The sequence below is a fragment of the Schistocerca gregaria genome, chromosome 5 (genome assembly GCF_023897955.1).
Source record: "Schistocerca gregaria isolate iqSchGreg1 chromosome 5, iqSchGreg1.2, whole genome shotgun sequence".
NCBI classification, from domain to species: Eukaryota; Metazoa; Arthropoda; class Insecta; order Orthoptera; family Acrididae; genus Schistocerca; species Schistocerca gregaria.
In genome coordinates, this window is record NC_064924.1 from 33,901,260 (window position 1) to 33,920,284 (window position 19,025).

Consider the following 19,025-nt stretch of genomic DNA (forward strand, 5'->3'; position numbering starts at 1 on the left):
ATAGTAAATGGCGTTTTACATTTCACGAGACGCGTTCAATAAATAATGCAACACATTTTCATCTGAAATTAGGTTAGTTTTATGCAGGGTCCCAATACACCCTATTATTCCCCACTCTTTTAGCTACAAAACCGTATTTTTCAACATAATCTCTGTTCAATGTGACGGCCGCACGTCACCTGGGAGAGACTGTACTCCCGCACGCTACCACCCTATTGGTCGAATTCCGAGCCAACGTCTTCGTGCATCATCTACGTACTGCTTCCTATGGAGTGCATTCTACACTGGATCAAACACATCGAAGTCGGAGGGCGTCAGAGACGGCTCTATAGTGGAGCTACACTTAGATTTATATGGATACTCCACACATCACACTTAATTGCCTGGCAGGGGGTCATAGAACCAGCTTCACAATAGTTCTCTATTATTCCAATCTCGAACAGAGAGCGGAAAAAAACCGAACACCTATATCTTTCCGTGCGGGCTCTGATTTTATTTTTATGATGATCGTTTCTTCCTATGTAGATCGGCGTCAACAAAATATTTTCGCATTCGAAGTATGTAATTGTTCCGCCGCAACGAACAACGCCTTTGTTTTAATGATGTCCACCCCAAATCCTATATCATGTCAGTGACACTCTGTCCCGTACTTTTCGATAATACAAAACGTGCTGCTTTTCTTTGAACTTTTTCGATGTACTCCGTCAATCCTATCTGGTAAGAATCCCAGACTCCAAAAGAGGACAGACAAGCGTAGCGTGGGCAGTCTCTTTAGTACATCAGTTACATTTTGTAACATTTGTGCCAATAAAACGCAGTCTTTTGTTAGCCTTCCAGACAACATTTTCTATATATTATTTCCAATTTAAGTTGTTCGTAATTGTAATCCCTAGGTATTTAGTTAAATATGCAGTCTTTATACGTGACTGTTTTATCGTGTAACCTAATTTTAGCGGAATCCTTTTAGCACTCGTGATGATGACCTCACACTTTTCATTATTTAGGGTCAACTGCCAACTTCCGCATCATATGGATACATTTTTAAATCGTTTTACAATTTGTTTGGATGTTTTCATGACTTTACTAGACGATAACTGACAGCATCATCTGCAAAGAACCTGAGACGGCTTTTCAGATTGTATCCTAAATCGTTTATATAGCTAAGGAAAAACAGAGACCCAATAGCGCTAACTTGGGGAACGCAAGAAATCACTTCTATTTCACTCAGTAACTTTCCGTTAATTACTACGAACTGTGACCTCTCTGCAGGGAATCACTAATCCAGTCTCGTAACTAAAACGATATTCAATAAGCACACAATTTCACTACAAGCTACTTGTGTAGTACACTGCCAAAAGCCTTGTGGATGAGAGAGAATACTGTAAAGTTTCGGGTGCTCAAACTTGTATCAACACTACCAACAGAGACGCCCCGTTCAGCAGCGAGGTGTTACACTGTGATCTATCAATCACAATGAATGAGAGTGTCCGCACGTTCCAGTAATGCAGGAGTCACAGCTGTGTTGGCGGCCGCCCAGCACGCGAGAGATCAGAGAGGTTTGCGCGACCTTGCTGCGATGATGACAGACGCCCCTCCCAACGACCCATTGTCATTTTGTTCACTGCCATGTCTCCCTAGACTTTCTGCAAGTGTCAATGAATATCTACGGTGCTCCGGTTTTCCGCCAGAAGAAACTCAGTGATAGCAGTATGCTTCAAACCCACCTCCGCTACAGACGCCATGTTAAAGGATACGTAAGGCGTCTCCACCTGTCGGAACTTCATGAAACTACAGCGTCTGAAATGGGAAATTTCCACGATGTCCCACTACAAATCGAGCATTTTCTCAGCCGAAACTGGCCGAGAACAAAATATATTGCCATACTTCTTGAACCATACCTTAGGTGCAACAAAAACAGATGGCTATCTGTTGAGGGGCCAGGCAAACATGTGGTTCCTGTAGAGGGGCAGCAGCCTTTCCGATAGTTGCACTGGCAGCAGTGAGGATGATTGACTGATCTGTCCTTGTAACATCAACCAAAACGGCCTACCTGTGTTAGTACTGCAAACGGTTGAAACCAAAGGAAACTAAGTTCTCCCGAGGGCATGCAGCTCTACTGTATGCTTAAATTATCATGGCGTCCTCTTGGATAATACTTACATATACACTCCTGGAAATGGAAAAAAGAACACATTGACACCGGTGTGTCAGACCCACCATACTTGCTCCGGACACTGCGAGAGGGCTGTACAAGCAATGATCACACGCACGGCACAGCGGACACACCAGAAACCGCGGTGTTGGCCGTCGAATGGCGCTAGCTGCGCAGCATTTGTGCACCGCCGCCGTCAGTGTCAGCCAGATTGCCGTGGCATACGGAGCTCCATCGCAGTCTTTAGTACTGGTAGCATGCCGCGACAGCGTGGACGTGAACCGTATGTGCAGTTGACGGACTTTGAGCGGGTGCGTATAGTGGGCATGCGGGAGGCCGGGTGGACGTACCGCCGAATTGCTCAAAACGTGGGGCGTCAGGTCTCCACAGTACATCGATGTTGTCGCCAGTGGTCGGCGGAAGGTGCACGAGCCCGTCGACCTGGGACCGGACCGCAGCGACGCACGGATGCACGCCAAAACCGTAGGATCCTACGCAGTGCCGTAGGGGACCGCACCGCCACTTCCCAGCAAATTAGGGACACTGTTGCTCCTGGGGTATCGGCGAGGACCCTTCGCAACCGTCTCCATGAAGCTGGGCTACGGTCCCGCACACCGTTAGGCCGTCTTCCGCTCACGCCCCAACATCGTGCAGCCCGCCTCCAGTGGTGTCGCGACAGGCGTGAATGGAGGGACGAATGGAGACGTGTCGTCTTCAGCGATGAGAGTCGCTTGTGCCTTGGTGCCAATGATGGTCGTATGCGTGTTTGGCACCGTGCAGGTGAGCGCCACAATCAGGACTGCATACGACCGAGGCACACAGGGCCAACACCCGGCATCATGGTGTGGGGAGCGATCTCCTACACTGGCCGTACACCTCTGGTGATCGTCGAGGGGACACTGAATAGTGCACGGTACATCCAAAATCGTCATCGAACCCGTTCTACCATTCCTAGACCGGCAAGGGAACTTGCTGTTCCAACAGGACAATGCACGTCCGCATGTATCCCGTGCCTCCCAATGTGCTCTAGAAGGTGTAAGTCAACTACCCTGGCCAGCAAGATCTCCGGATCTGTCCCCCATTGAGCATGTTTGGGACTGGATGAAGCGTCGTCTCACGCGGTCTGCACGTCCAGCACGATCGCTGGTCCAACTGAGGCGCCAGGTGGAAATGGCATGGCAAGCCGTTCCACAGGACTACATCCAGCATCTCTACGATCGTCTCCATGGGAGAATAGCAGCCTGCATTGCTGCGAAAGTTGGATATACACCGTACTAGTGCCGACATTTTGCATGCTCTGTTGCCTGTGTCTATGTGCCTGTGGTTCTGTCAGTGTGATCATGTGATGTATCTGACCCCAGGAATGTGTCAATAAAGTTTCCCCTTCCTGGGACAATGAATTCACGGTGTTCTTATTTCAATTTCCAGGAGTGTATATCCCATGCCCACCTGAACGTTTATTAGAGCATCGTCTAAAAATTTGGTCAAGAATTTTTTTAGAGACTTTTACTAGCAACATTATGTCTCTTATATGATGTATATACATTAATATCTTTCAAAAATACATATCCTACGTTCGTCCGAAATTTTTTTAGAGTTATGTGTAAATAGTCGAATTTTTAGACGTAATAAAGTTTAATGATATGGCGACAGACCAGTTTCGTTCGACAAGTTGCTTCAAAGATTTCTTGGGGCGAAATTTTTGTCACAACTGGACGTCATATGTAGTTATTTGCAACTAAGGTTGCCCCCACACTCGAGGAAGTACACTGCAAACACATCCTTCAACTTTTTGTGGGACTTGCTGAATACCCTTTCTGTCCTTAATGCAGCGGGCTTTTTTCAGAACATGGCTTCTTTTTATGCATGGTTCGTACATTTATTTTCGATTGTTTTACCAACTGGCCGGCCGGAGCGGCCAGGCGGTTCTAGGCGCTACAGTCTGGAACCGCCCGACCGCTATGGTCGCAGGTTCCAATCCTGCCTCGGGCATGGATGTGTGTGATGTCCTTAGGTTAGTTAGGCTTAAGTAGTTGTAGGTTCTAGGGGACTGGTGACCTCAGAAGTTCAGTCCGATAGTGCTCAGAGCCATTTGAACCTTTTTCTTTCTCCAACTGATTTCTTGAACAAATTGTTTCCGCTTTTGAGAACTGTCCGAAGTCTGTCTTTACTCGTGCATTTGTTTAATTCAAATCATAGTTAGCCTAACAAAGATAAACCTTGAAAGCTTTATTTCCTTTTCTTACATACATGTGTTTCGATTATTTAGATTAGTGGGACTCTCTGTGTTGCACCTGAACAGCACCGGATTCAATGAAAGAGGGAATTGAGCGATGTCATGACCTCCTCCAAATACCAATTTCGTAAGAATATATATTTTTATGTGAATGGATTACTAATTTTATGGGTTACCTCTCGAAAACTAAAGTAAAAAAGTAAACAAAGGGTGTCAGAGGTGGTAAGGACTTCTAGAAAATTACAAGACAGAGGGAGGACACAACTGCGGATGGGTGGACTTTAACACAGCGACCTCTCTAGTGCTTCAGGAACAGAATTCGGCAAATAAATTTAGGCAGGGTCCGGATACTTTTGAAGACTGTTATGGAGGTCAAAAGAAAAAACTTGTACACCTTACTAATTTTTATTTTTATTTTCACTAACAAATAATATGAACAGCAATAGGCATAAATGTAATCAAGTATCAATGGAAGAAGTTACATTTGCGGTCTAGGGCCAGATTTTTAAAGTTAGGTTTACGTGCGGAGCAGCTTATGGGAAAAGTGTCTTCATTTGAGGTTTTACTCACTCTGAAGTATTGGGTACCCTAGCTCCGCCCTCCTCCAGCGTCCAGGCTCTGGAATTTCCCTGGACAGTGTCCAGGCACTTGTGGTTCTACCTACACCGAAGACATAACGCCACACTGGTGGAAACACAAGCGCTTATACTGACATTGTTTCTAAAGTTCGTAGTGTGATCATCAATATGGAAATTATTACGTCCTCTTCACAAGTTTTCAGACAGATATCACTATAACGATGTCATAACCTTTACTTTGTAGATTTACCATTGCATCCACGTATGTTTCAGGTGGATCATGAGCCCTGCTTTTCATCCTCTCAACTTGTTTCTTGACTTCCCAAGCTTCACCATCAGTTGCTGGTCCAAAGAGATTTTTATATGTTAAACACTTCACCATTCTTCGAATGTATCCTTCCCTTGCAGTGATCCTATTTTTGGCATAAGGACATTCTGGTATAAACAGCTCCTTAGATTCCTTTACTTTATAATACGTGTACCAACTGTAACGAGGAGAAGGCCTATAAAGTTTGGAAAGTAGGAGACGAGGTACTGGCGGAAGTAAAGCTGTTAGGAGGGGGCGTGAGTCGTGCTTGGGTAGCTCAGTTGGTAGAGCACTTGCCCGCGAAGGGCAAAGGTCCCGAGTTCGAGTCTCGCTCCGGCCCACAGTTTTAATCTGCCAGGAAGTTTCATAATTCGATGTTATTTCTATGTGAAGAAGAATTTATAGAGAAGTCTAATAGAGGATTCATGTCAGACCGTATATTTAAAACTTCATGTCAGTGTGTGTGCAACTTTGACATTTATAAAATCAGAGGACTTCCCTAATCGATGGCTTGAGATTCATTTACAGGTTCCTGATAACGAAAGGCTGCCTCAGCGTTTTGACTACGTCATGGACAAATGGCTACAGAATGAGAATATTCTCACAACAACGCGGAACTGCTATGGAAAAAGGCACCGAACGACGAATTCTGTTGGAGCGTGGCACAAGAAAAGAAGTAATATTATTAGAAATATTATTATTATTATTATTATTTAGTGGGGTTCTTGAAGAAGGAAACGGAGTTCACAAACTGCATGTACTTTCAGTTGGAGATGAATCTTGAAGGGAAGAAGAGAAAGAAGAATACTACAAAGGAATTTGTTCCTGTCCTGACCATGATATTGCCTTCACTTCTTTGATGAACAGTTCTGGTGCACATTTCGTTACAGACCAAAATAGTGATACTTGCCACATTCCATAAAGGCTGTTTACACAGAAACGCTGCCCTACACTCCGGGTCATCATTGTAACTTCTGGTTCAGTTTTGACAAATTTCTCATCCACAAAATTATTATACACCAGTTATTTCTTTTGAGACGACTCACACGTTTTTTGCTCAGTGTCTAGATTATGATTCATCCCTGCCACACTGATGACTAGATTAGTTTATGCATGACAGTATCGGTTTATTCAGACAATTCTTTACATACACCGTCCTTACGACGGATTGCCTTCACCGTACCTATTCAGCGAAGATGTGATAATCCTTTTCGTTTGATTCCAAGCTTTTCACAGTCGACAGCTCTGATGCTTGTGTGGGTGTTTCATATCTTTCGTGTACAGTACAGAGTTATGAGGTTACCTTTGAATACTGTTTTTCAGCAGCGAATTATTATGTTCTCCCAGATAAAGTCAATATTGGGCAAGTCGATTTTCAGTGTCTTGCTTCACTTCTGATTTCAATTTAGAAATTTCTTTTGAAACATAGTGTTGAACGTTACCGATCTCAGGTTTTACATTTTTAACTCCAATGTTACACTCCGGTTTCAAATTAAAGCTTATATTTTCATTGCTCTTTTGTAATTCAGACTTTAACTCACTCAACGTCTCGATCAAAGAGAACATAAAAATATTTTCCCACCTGATTTGGCATCTAAAGACAGTTTCTGCTGTGCTGATTCTGACATTATGTGTCACCAGTACCACTAGGTACTGAATCACTAGGCTCGATGACTTGCGTTTCTCGTTCCTCTCTAGTGCGTCACAGCAGTCACTGCTAGTGCAGGTTTTCGTCTCGCTGCGTGTTCACGGAACTGAATGCTCCACCGTCACCGCATCTCTTGCGTGCCAAAATTTCCAGCAGGGCTCACCGCACTTACAAGTACGGCGATCTGATCTGCCACTGGCTAGAGTGGGCTCCCTTTCTGGAGCTGAAATCCAGCAGTGCCTCCTCACAAGGGGACAGCGCCAACTCGTCATCATCGATTTCATCCAAATTCGTGGTATATGCTTGTACAGGTCTTGGTCTGAAATGTTAGTGAGAGAAGTGAGATCTACAGGTGACCAAACATTTGGAAGAAAACATTTTTGGCAAGGGGATGGAGGGAAATTAGACATATTATAGTAGCGGAGTTTTCAGGAAGTTATTCGCGCGGTGGAAAGAGTATCAAGACCTTAACCCAAGGATAGTGGGTTGTAATCTGTCTGAGGGAACCACATTTTTTTACATTCCTCCTTTACGTCACACTGCAAATCAATTGACATTATGCTCAGTATTTATTAATATTTTCACTAAAGTCATGAGAGTAAAATGCATAGAAAAATGTGACATTGCAAATAAAGTTGCAGGAAATCATATATGAAATTAATTTCATTTTGCATGTTGCTTCCACGTGCGGTGGTGACATTTATCGTAAAAACTTAGGGAAGCCGTAATTTTCTCGGCATCTTTGCAGTTAGATGGTTGTTTTAAATATCCTGTAGAAACAAAAACATGGTTTACATTCATGAAAGGTTCTCTCTTATCACACAGTTTGGCAGCAAATCACGCTAAATATTGGCAAAGATAGCTGCTGATGTGAAATAGACTGTATTTTGATGCAGTCTGCCCGGGATGTGATGTCTCCATCTACATCTACATGGATACTCTGCAAATCACATTTAAGTGCCTGGCAGAGGGTTCATCGAACCACCTTCACAATTCTCTATTATTCCAATCTCGTTAGCGCCGGAAACTAGAAGAAAGGATTGGTTGGTAGGGCAGATTCTGAGGCATCAAGGGATCACTAATTTAGTATTGGAGGGCAGCGTGGAGGGTAAAAATCGTAAAGGGAGACCAAGCGATGAATACACTAAACAGATTCTGAAGGATATAGGTTGCAGTAGGTACTGGGAGATGAAGCAGCTTGCACAGGATAGAGTAGCATGGAGAGCGGCATCAAACCAGACTCTGGACTGAAGACCACAACAACAACAACATATCGCCGGAAAAAATGAACACCTATACCTTTTCGTGCGATCCCTGATTTCCCTTATTGTATCGTGGTGGTCATTCCTCTCTATGTAGGTCGGTGTCAACAAAATATTTTCGCATTCGGGGGAAAAAGTTGGTGATCGGAATTTTGCAAAGAGACACGCCTTTCTTTTAATTATTTCCAGCGCAAATCCTGTATCATTTCTGTGACACTGTCTGCCATATTTCGCGATAATACAAAACGTGCTGCCGTTCTTTGAACTTTTTCGATGTACTCCGTCAGTCTTATCTAGTAAGGATCCCCCACCGAGGAAGCAGTATTCTAAAAGAGAACGGAGAAGCGTAGTGTAGGCAGCCTCCTTAGTAGATATGTTACATTTTCTGCCAATAAAACGCAGCCTTTGGTTAGCCTTCCCCAGAACATTTTTTATGTGTTCCTTTTAATTTAAGCGTTCGTAATTGTAATACCAAGGCATTTCGTTGAAGTTACGACTTTTAGATTAGACTGATTTATCGTGTAACCGAATTTTAACGAGTTTCTTTCAACACACTTGTGGATAACCTCACACTTTTTGTTATTTAGGGTCAACTGCCACATTTCGCTCCATTCAGATATTTTTTCTAAATCGTTTTGCCGTTTGTTTTAATATTCTGATGACTTTATTAGTCGATAAACGACAGCGTCTTCTGCAAACAACCGAAGACATCTGCTCAGATTGTCTCCCAAATCGTTTATATAGATAAGGAACAGCAAAGGGCCTATAACACTACCTTGGGGAACACCAGAAATCACTTCTGTTTTACTCTCGGACTTTCCGTCAATTACTACGAACTGTGACCTCTCTGACAGGAAATCACAAATCCAGTCACATAACTGAGACGATATTCCAGAAGCACGGTTTTCACTACGTGCCGCTTGTGTGGTACAAGGCTTTTGCCTTCCGGAAATTCATAAAAACGGAATCGATCTGAAATCCCTAGTCGATAGCACTCAACACTTCGTGTGAATAAAGAGATAGTTGTGATTCGCAGGAACGATGTTTTATAAACGACTGTTGACTGTGTGTCAATAGACCGTTTTCTTCGATGTAATTCATAATGTTCGAACACAATATACGTTCTAAAATCCTTCTACATATCGAGGTTAACGACATGGATCTGTAATTTAGTGGATTACTCCTACTACCTTTCTTGAATATTGGTGTGACATGTGCAACTTTCCAGTCTTTGGGTACCGATCTTTCATCGAGCGAACGGTTGTATAGATTGTAAAGTATGGAGATAATGCATTAGCATACTCCGAAAACAACCTAATTGGTATAAAGTCTGGCCCAGTGGACTTGCTTTTATTAAGTGATTTAGGTTGCTTCAATACTCCGAGGATATTTACTTCTACGTTACTCATGTTGGCAGCTGTTCTCGATTCGAATTCTGGAATATTTACTTCGTCTTCTTTTGTGAAGACATCTAGGAAGGCTGTGTTCAGTAACTCTGCTTTGGCAACACTGTCTTCCATAGTATCCCCGTTACTTTCCCTCACAGAGGGCATTGATTGTTTCTTACCGCTAACATACTTCACATACGACCAGATTCTCTTTGGATTTTCTGCCAGGTTTCGAAACAAAGTTTCGTTGTGGAAACTGTTATAGGCATCTCGAGTTGAAGTCCGTGATAAATTTCTGGCTCCATTAAGAGATCACCAATCTTGGGGATTTTGCGTGTGTTTAAATTTGGCATGTTTATTTCGTTGTTTCTGCGACAGTGTTCTAACCCGTTTTGTGTACCAAGGAGTATCAGCTCCGTCGTTTGTTAATTTATTTGGTATAAACCTCTCACTTGCTGCCCATAACATTTCTTTGAATTTAAGCCACATCTGGTCAACACTTACATTATTAACTTGGAATGAGTGGAGATTGTCTCTCAGGAAGGCGTCAATCATTTTTATCTCCTTTTTTGAATAGGTGTATTTTTCGCTTATTTTTCGAGGATTTGGGGATTACCATATTCATTCTCGCTACGACAATCCTGTGTTCCCTAATCCCTGAATCGGGTTTGATGCTCAGGCTTATTTGTTGCTAAGAGGTCAATTGTGTTTTCACAACCGTTTACCATTTGCGTGGGCTGCTCCAAATAATTTTCAGATAATGCGTTTAGCACAATTTCGAATGATATTCTATGCATACCTCCGGAATTAAATATTTTCGCCAATATATCGAGGGTAAATAAAAGTCACCTCCAACTATTATCATATGAGTCGGGTACGTGTTTGAAATCAAACTCAAGTTTTCTTCGAACCTATCAGAACTGTATCATCTTAATTTGGAGATCGGTAAAAGGAACCAATTATTATTTTATTCCGGTTGCCAACATTGACCTCTGTCCATTCTAACTCACAGAAAGTATTTAGTCCAATTTCGCGACAAGTTAAACTACTTCTGACAGAAACAAACACGCCACTGGCAACGGTGTTTATCCTATCCTTTCGGAACACCGTTAGGTTCTTCACAAAAATTTTGGCTGAGCTTATATCTGGATTTAGCCAGCTTTCAGTACCTATGACGATTTGAGCATCAGTGCTTTCTATTAGCGCTTTTAGCTCTGATACTTTCCCAACACAGCTACAACAGTTTACAACTCCTATACTAATGGTTCCTGTATCTACTTTCTTCCTATGTTCAGCCTGCACACTTTGTGACTGAAGCCTATCCTGTGTTTTCCCGAGACCTGCTAACCTAGAAACCCGCGCAGTCCTCGCCACACAGCCCCTGCTACCCGTTTAGTCGCCTCCTTCGTATAGTGGGCACCAGACCTACTCAGAGGAACCCGAAAGACAACCACCCTTTTGCCCAAGTCGAGGAATCTGCAGCCTACAGGGTCGCAGAACCGTCTGAGCAACTGATTCAGACCATCAACTCAGCTCTGTTCCAGATGTCCGCAATCGGTCCTGTCGACCATGCTGCAAATGGTCAGCTCTACTTTCATCTTGCAAGCAAGACTAGCAGCCTTTACCACTTCTGTTAGCCGCTCGAAACCAGAGAGAATCTCTTCTGATCCAAAGTGACACACATCAGTGGTACCGATGTTAGCAACCACCTGCAGTTGGCTGCACCCTGTGCTCTTCATGGCATCCAGGAGGACCCTTTCCACATCTGTAATGGCTCCATCCGGTATGCACACGAAGTGCACATTGGTTTGCTTACCCTACATTTCTGAACATCTTTGATAACGTTCTTTGTCTGACCATAAAAATAGACTTTTCGTGGTTCCATTAGTGGAGTGCATTTGCGGAAATCACATAATACTGCACCATGGAAATCCTCCTTAATCCTGAAAAACGTCGTCGTGTTGTGGATTTGTTCCTACAAGCAATTTTTTTCTCGTGCATGTAGGGCTTCACGGCATCAGTCAATTTTTGTGTGTGTGTGTGTGTGTGTGTAAGGCTCTAGTAAGTTACTCAGATTTTCATGAGATAACGACGACTTTCGTGTATTTTACCTCGTAGTCACCCATTATTCCTTGAATCGTCGTTCCAAAAGAGGCCCTAGCCTCTTGTAGACATAAGTGGACTGTTGACAATAATTTTTCAAAAGGGTTTATAGCATCTTGTGCTGTAAGGGAAGGGTCTACAGAGTTCAGCCTGCTGTTTCACGAGAACTATTGTTGCTCTTCGCTGGTCCATGTTTCGGTTACAAATCGATTGTTACCAGCTGCCTTCAAGGAGAATATGAGAGAGTGTCATCGATGAACGAGAATTGATCAGACGCTTTGATTACAATGACTTCTGGATACGTTATTCGCAGAGTCCTTCTGAACTCTCTAAGTGCAATCCAGCCTTTTCTTTTCATTCGTTTTCTGTAAAATATTAATAAATGGAATGCATTGAGCATTATTTCGGTTTGTTTCCGGTGTAAGTGACATAAAAAGAAGAGAACAAAGTGGTTCTCTCACACGTCCTGGAACCCAAGACCCTCGGATTATCATTCTGTACTTCTTTCTTTTATTCTGTGACCGCCTTACCACTTTTTTTAAATGTGAATTTGTAACCAGGATGGAATCGTATGTTGTTCATTTTGCGTAACAAGGGGTAAATAGGATTTACTAATGCCTGCTGAGAACCTCCGTCTGAAGTGAGATCGATTTCTTTTTACTGAAAGTTCAGCAACGAATAAATAAAGCATAAAACAGTGCCCAAACTTGGTTTTTTCCCCTAAGTATAACAGAGAACAGGCGAAACAACCCTCCGTGATAGAGAAGAGAAACGATTGAGGTCATTATTCCACATAGGGCAGCTCAAAATCTCTGCCAGATAAGGGTCACACCAAGCGCCCACCTTTACCAAAATTCTGTCCTATAAAAGAGAGATTCATCATCTTAGCAAAAGTGTCGGATATTTCCGCAATTGCGTACCGTCCCTATATGCAGGAATCACAGACTGCTGAAACGTAGAAAAGACATTCCCCCACACGAACAACAAAATTTACAAAATGAACAATTAATCACACCATGGAATTTGTCTTCAATTTGGGAAAGTAGACAGAATCCAGCCACATGGTGATGTCGTTGGTGTAAGCAGTGACAGAAGTCCTGGTGCGAAAACCAAGTTGATTCTGCAGCTAGAGCCAGTTCGCAGCTGACCACTGCAGGTAGGTAAATGCAGAAGAGAGTTCAAGGAACCAAATCTACAACATGTGCTGTATCACTAAGTCCATTGGTAACTAATAAGTTATTAATTACTTTGTACCAATAGGAAGCCACTTACATTCTGTGAATCGGGAGACTAATGTGCACCCATACAACCTTCGAATGCACACGCGGTGAGAACAGTTCAGCGGGATTGAACCAGACCACCCTGTTCCCATGAGCAAGCAGGAATTGTATCGTGACTATTTTCCGCGTCAAGATAGCTCATATAAATATAAAATTCTGAAATGTGACGCAATTTGAAATGCGTATGTCAATAGAAGAAGAAAGAATGACTGGCTGTACGAGAGTGAAGAGTCTTGACATAATAGCATGTAATTCACATGTAACGATCACTATCCTACCTCCGACATACAATGCAGCCCCCTTCCGTGCACGGCTTCGTCAGAATCTCGTAACGTAGTTAAACTATATGGCGTTTCCACATAAAGCAGCAACATAGGTGCCTCAATTTGTTCGCTACCGTTTTGGGAAGGAGGCAGATCTGCGAGATATCATATAAACTCACCGTCCGAACTGGCCATGAATGCCCAGCGTTACGACTGGCCGCCGGGTCATCCTCAGCCACAGGCGGCATTGGATGTGGATTTGGAGTGCATGTGGTCAGCACACGGATTTCCCAGCAGTATATCAGGCTGTAATCGATCAAGCACTTCAAATGGAACCGCCAGGCGCCATTCCTTCTGTTCATACGAGTACACTCCAGGGACAGGTTTGGTGCACACTTTTCTCACCATTAGATCTTCCGTCACTAGCTGAAACACAGTTTGGTGATTCAAACCCACCTCATCTGCAATCACTCTGATGCTGAGACGTCAGTCACTGTTTAGAACTTGACGCACTTTGACCAGATTTTCGCCGTTCTGCTCGTTGAAAGTCTTCCAAAGCGTACATCATCATTCAATTCTTCGCGGCCACCTTTGAACCTCTTGTGCCACATGGAAACCAGGGCAAGTGAAATGGTGTATTCTTTATAGGCCTCTTGAATCATTTCGAATGTTTCAGCACCAGTGTTGTGTTTTACACAGAATTTGATCGAACACCGCTGCTCAAAGAGGCGCTGCGTTTTGGAAACTCTCAGTTCTGGACGACGTCTCGAAACAGACGCTCCCTGCACTCGCGATGTTTCCACACCAACGTTTAGTCAGCGAAGGCCGATGCTTGGCTTGCTTAGCCAACACCCCCTTTCACCTGTACTGAGACCGGTCTGCGCATGCATCGCTGCTTAGGAAAAAATTAATCTCGATACTTTATTTACACACCCTGTAAGACAATTGATCCCGTGACCAGAAGCAGGAACTTCAGCGTCTGTGACAGGAATACCTTCACGATAGAATAGAATTCTGCCCGTCGAATCCTCAGGCGCTACATTAGAAAAGGACACTAAGCGACTGCCGAGACCACAAGTGAGTGCGAGTGAGGGGTACTGGTTCCACTCCGTGCAGAACGCTTACACGATAATTTGTTGCGCGATCCGGTTCGATATGCTGTGTACGCCAGCCGTGAGGCAGAATCGCCTCAGAAAGCGAAAGGGTAGAGGGATCAAGCACAAGATTTGAATCTGCCCTCCCTGAACAAGGAAAAGTAAAATGCTCCCCTGGATCATCCAGCATGGCAGACTGGAGCAGAACATCAGGCTCACCAGGGGGAAAGACTGAAACAACCTGGATTAAGTCTTGCAGTACAAGATTCAATGGCAGGAACTCCGAAGGTTGCGTAACCGGTCGATGGTGGCAGACACGAAGCCATTAAGACGTCGTTGCTCATCAGACTGTAATGTCCGGGGTGGTTTAGTGGGAACGGGGAGGGGGGAGGGGTGGAAGAGGCGACGATGATGACTGTCATACTCGATCTCTGCTGCGGCTCTATAAAATCCGTTCCACAAGCACAAGAAATGCCTGTATTTGCCGCTCGCAGAGTCTTCACTGGAGGACACAAGTCTACTAGGCACTTTATATCACCGAGAGAGGTACTTGACACAGGAGCGGGTGAAATGGGGGACTCCATATCAGAAATAACTGCATCCTATGTACGATGTTGCTTATGTTGCATGGCTGCAAATGGTTTCCAGGCTGCCAGACAATCATTTGCAGTCAATGATCGACTTAGTTGGTCCAGAGGACACAGTCCATTCCATGTACATACACTCCACGTCATTATGGTGCCCCCACCAGCTTGTACATTGCCTTGTTGACAACTTTTTTCCATGGTTTTTTTTTTTTGTCTGTGCCACGCTCACCAATTTGAATCGGTACTCATATGACCAGCCCACGATTTCCAGTCGTCTAAGACCCAGCACATATGGTCACTAGTCCAGCGGAGTCGCTGCAGCCGATGTCGTGCTGTTAGGAAACGCAATCGCTTCGTTCGTCTGCTGGCGTGGCCCACTGGCGACAAATTTTGCCGCACTGTTCTAGCGCACAAACTCGTCGTACGCTCCACATTTATTTCTGCCATTATTTCACACAGTGTTGCCTGTTTGTTAGCACTGACAACTCTACGCAAATGCTTCCGCACTCTATCGTTAAGTGAAGACCGCCGGCAACTGCATTGTCCGTGGTGAGAGGTAATGCCTGAAATTTGCAGACTGTGGATCTCGAATTATTGAATTCCCTAACGATTTCCGAAACGGAATGTCCCATGCGTCTAGCTCCCAGTGTCATTCCGCATTCAGTCTGTTATTTCCCGGAGTGCAGCCATAATCACGCCAAAACCTTTTCGTGTGAATTTGCTGAGTACAAATGAGATCTCCGACTGTCTACATGTTACTAGAGCCATCTGTATACGTGTATGCCACCACCCCATAACTTTTTGTTATCTCAGTGTACAGCGACATACAAGAAAGAGTGATGCGGCTTTGATGGATGGGATACCCTGAGATACACCCACCTAACTGAAAAGGCTGTCCTTCTACTGTGCGCAATGGCCACTTTCCTCGATATATATAGCAGTTGAGTACAGGCGACTCTAATGGGTGTGTACGGTGTGGTGTCTTGTTAGTGTTGTATGATGCTGAGAGAAGATTGAGGGCGAAACTTGTTACTGCCACACAGTCAAAAGGAGCCGAAGATCTTAATATTCCCTTGCAATGTATGGGTCCCCAAAAGCGCCGTTGTACACCATTGGACACTGCAGAGAGGTTGGAATCTAAACCACGACATATCCACAACGTCTCGTCATCTGGTACGTTACGCCAACGCCATCCTCCCCATGTCGGCCAAATTCTGCAAGTGAAAATTTCAACGCACGTGAGGATAACAACAGCAACCTCCAGGTCAAGTGCCACCACACAGGCGTGCTTAGCTACCATCTCTGTGGCAGCAGTTCACATTCAGGTTGAGCAGTGGCGTTCATTTTCTCCAAGATTGTATCCTACACTGCTGTTTTCCAGGAAACACTGTTCAGTAGCAGTTACGTGATAGAGTAAATTCAGTTGCTGTTCTTTCTATGTTACGAAGATGTTGGACAGTGAATAAGCATACTCATCACCACTTACCCACGTGAATGTTTTCTTCTTTCCCCACTCCAACACAGTTTCGAGATCAGTCTAAATGATGAGATGATGCCTGGACTCATGTGCACTGCCAGTAACATCCTGTATGTTGAAGTAATATTAGGAGGCATGAATATAGTAAGTGGATTTGGACATGATCAGAGTACACTGTCCTATGGAGCTAGGGCATCGACAGTGACTCGCCGAAAATCATAGTAAGAAAACAACAGGGGTGGAGGAACAACAAAGACAAGACGGCAGAATGACAAGTCCCGAGACTGAACTGAATCGACAGCATAGATCTCCTCTGTTCGAAATCTCGTGGACATGTGGGAGCCAGGTGATGTGATCACAGAGATTAATCCTGCAGTAAGTTGGAGTCTTGGTCCATGGTGATTGGTAGGAGGGCCAGCTGCACCTCTTGTCACATAAAGCCGATCGCTTGGTTCTTCATAGTGTTGAACTAGAGAAGCCGTTTGGTAGCCCAGGTACCCAAAGTGATGCAGCCAAGCTGGAGGTGGCGACCTAATTTGTCGACGTCCATACTGTGGGTGAAACATCGAGCCATCGGCATAGGGAACCAGTTCCGCATGTGTCATCTGTGGCGAATCAGATGTGTACAGAGAGTTCAACAAGGGACTGAGCACCAACTCCTGTGGCGCCGCTACACATCTTAACCTCATGGTAGACTGCCTTTTCCAGCCCATAAGTATAGGGTCCTACGGAAATGTAGGACTGCAGGAGGATCTTACGTACAATGGGCTTGTAAATGAGATTATCATTCCACCCCGAGTCAAAGGCCCTAGACATGTCCAAGAGTACCGCCCCAAGGTATACCCACCTCTCCAGCGCTCTCATTGCAGTAGGTGTAGCAGTTGGTGAGAGGTGGTGTGGTCACTGCTGAAGGCAGACTTATCGTCAAGCATGAGGCGTTCCTCATTGACAGGCCCCTATTGGCGCCACAGGTAAAGCATCTCAAAGTCCTTTGAGACTGATAAACGGTAGGTCCATGAGAGCTAAGGGTCCACTTTGCCTTTGGGATGGCGTCCACTTCTACATGGTGCCACACAGAACGGTAGAACCATAAATGAAGAATCCGGCTAAAGATATCAGCCAGGTGCTGATGGATCCCTGGCAGCCGGTTCTTAAGGAGAATGTTGGTGATCGCACCATCTCTCCCTACCCACCTGGAGTCAAGAAATCGTAGATGTACAGCAACTTATTCATCAGAGATTGAGTAGATGGCATCGCCCTTATCATGGGTGGCCAGGAAGGCACGCAACCGTTCATTGAAAAGTTGGATGTGGTCGTCGAAGTCAGCATTCGTTAACAGGGAGAAATTGGCGTCTCAGGCGTTATCCAGGACACTGGCCTTCGTGTTTGACTCTCAGACGACCTCCTGGACGTCCCAGAGCAGTGGGATGAGTTGCTGGCGTTGTAGAAGGCTCCGAATGACATGCCAGGCACTGCTATAATTGAGATAGAGTGTGCAGGTGAGGGCCACCCGGCCACTGTTGCGGTGCTTCTCCGCAGTGAACTTGACCTCCATGCACAACCTTCGAAACTATTCTTGATGGCTGGCTGGTGAGCGAACAGTCATTCATGAAACAGCTAGTTTTTCTCCCACTTTTCTGCCTGGAGATAAGGACAGAAGCAATGGAGGCTGTCCTTTTGCCTAACGGCCGACCAGGAGTGGCAGCAGCCACTGCTCAAAGTAGCCCCCTGGTGAGAGGAGCGAGAACAACCAAACCTCACATCAAGTCCAGGATTGGTGCATTGCGTCTAGGACGCGAACGTCTACACAATAGCATTCGCCATCAAGTTGCTGGTACGATGGGTGCCAGGTGGCGTCCCTGCGCTGACCACATCCATTGCAAAGATCACCAAGAGGTGATTAAAGGACATGATAGTGACTGTAGAAGTGGACGTGTGCTTCGTTATCACCTTGAGAACTATGACATTGTGTACATTTAGCTGGCCTCTGGCAGGGTAGATAGTAGGGTCAAAGGGAACAAGAATGATTGCGCCATGCCTCTGCGTTGAGTAGGGGAGGAAAATCCCACTGATGTTTGTGAGGCGGGTATTCCAATGTGCTCTTCACACTTATGTCACCTGCAACGAGAATCTGTCCCTCATAGCCAGCCTCGTTCAGCAGTTGTCTCAGTTGCCTAGGCGGCTGGCACGGCACAATAAAAGTAATGTTACTGGTCGATGTGGTAAACACCACACCTGTTGCCTCTAGAAGCGCCAGCTGCGGCAAGTGGGCCTGATAGTGGCGTAGCAACATTATGGCAGAGGTAGCCATCATGTAGCCTGCAGTAGGCCTGTCTAGAGTAGGTACTGAAGCCGGCTTCTCACATGGATCTTCCCACCTTTTTTCAGATGAGCAAGGCGTCAGTGGCCACATCATTATATCATGGAGAAACTAGCGAAACTAAAGGCTGTGATGGAGACTTATGGCGTTGAAAATGCAGATAGTAAGGCCACAAATATGATCGTTGTCCATGATCTTACGGTGTAGCAGCAATGGCGACCTGGAAGGTAGACATGGCAGGAGTGATGAGGTACAGGAGTTGACTCAGAGGAGTGGTAGACGAATGCAGCAGCGAATGCACCTCGATTGTGCCGACCTTTGGAGTCAGAA

The 19,025-nt window shown here is 44.9% G+C and overlaps 1 protein-coding gene across 2 annotated transcripts in view; it reads right to left on the reverse strand.

Moving 5' to 3' along the window:
• Positions 1-19,025, reverse strand: part of LOC126272427 (UDP-glucosyltransferase 2-like) — a 197,757-nt gene that overhangs the window by 98,056 nt on the left and 80,676 nt on the right. The window lies entirely within an intron of this gene.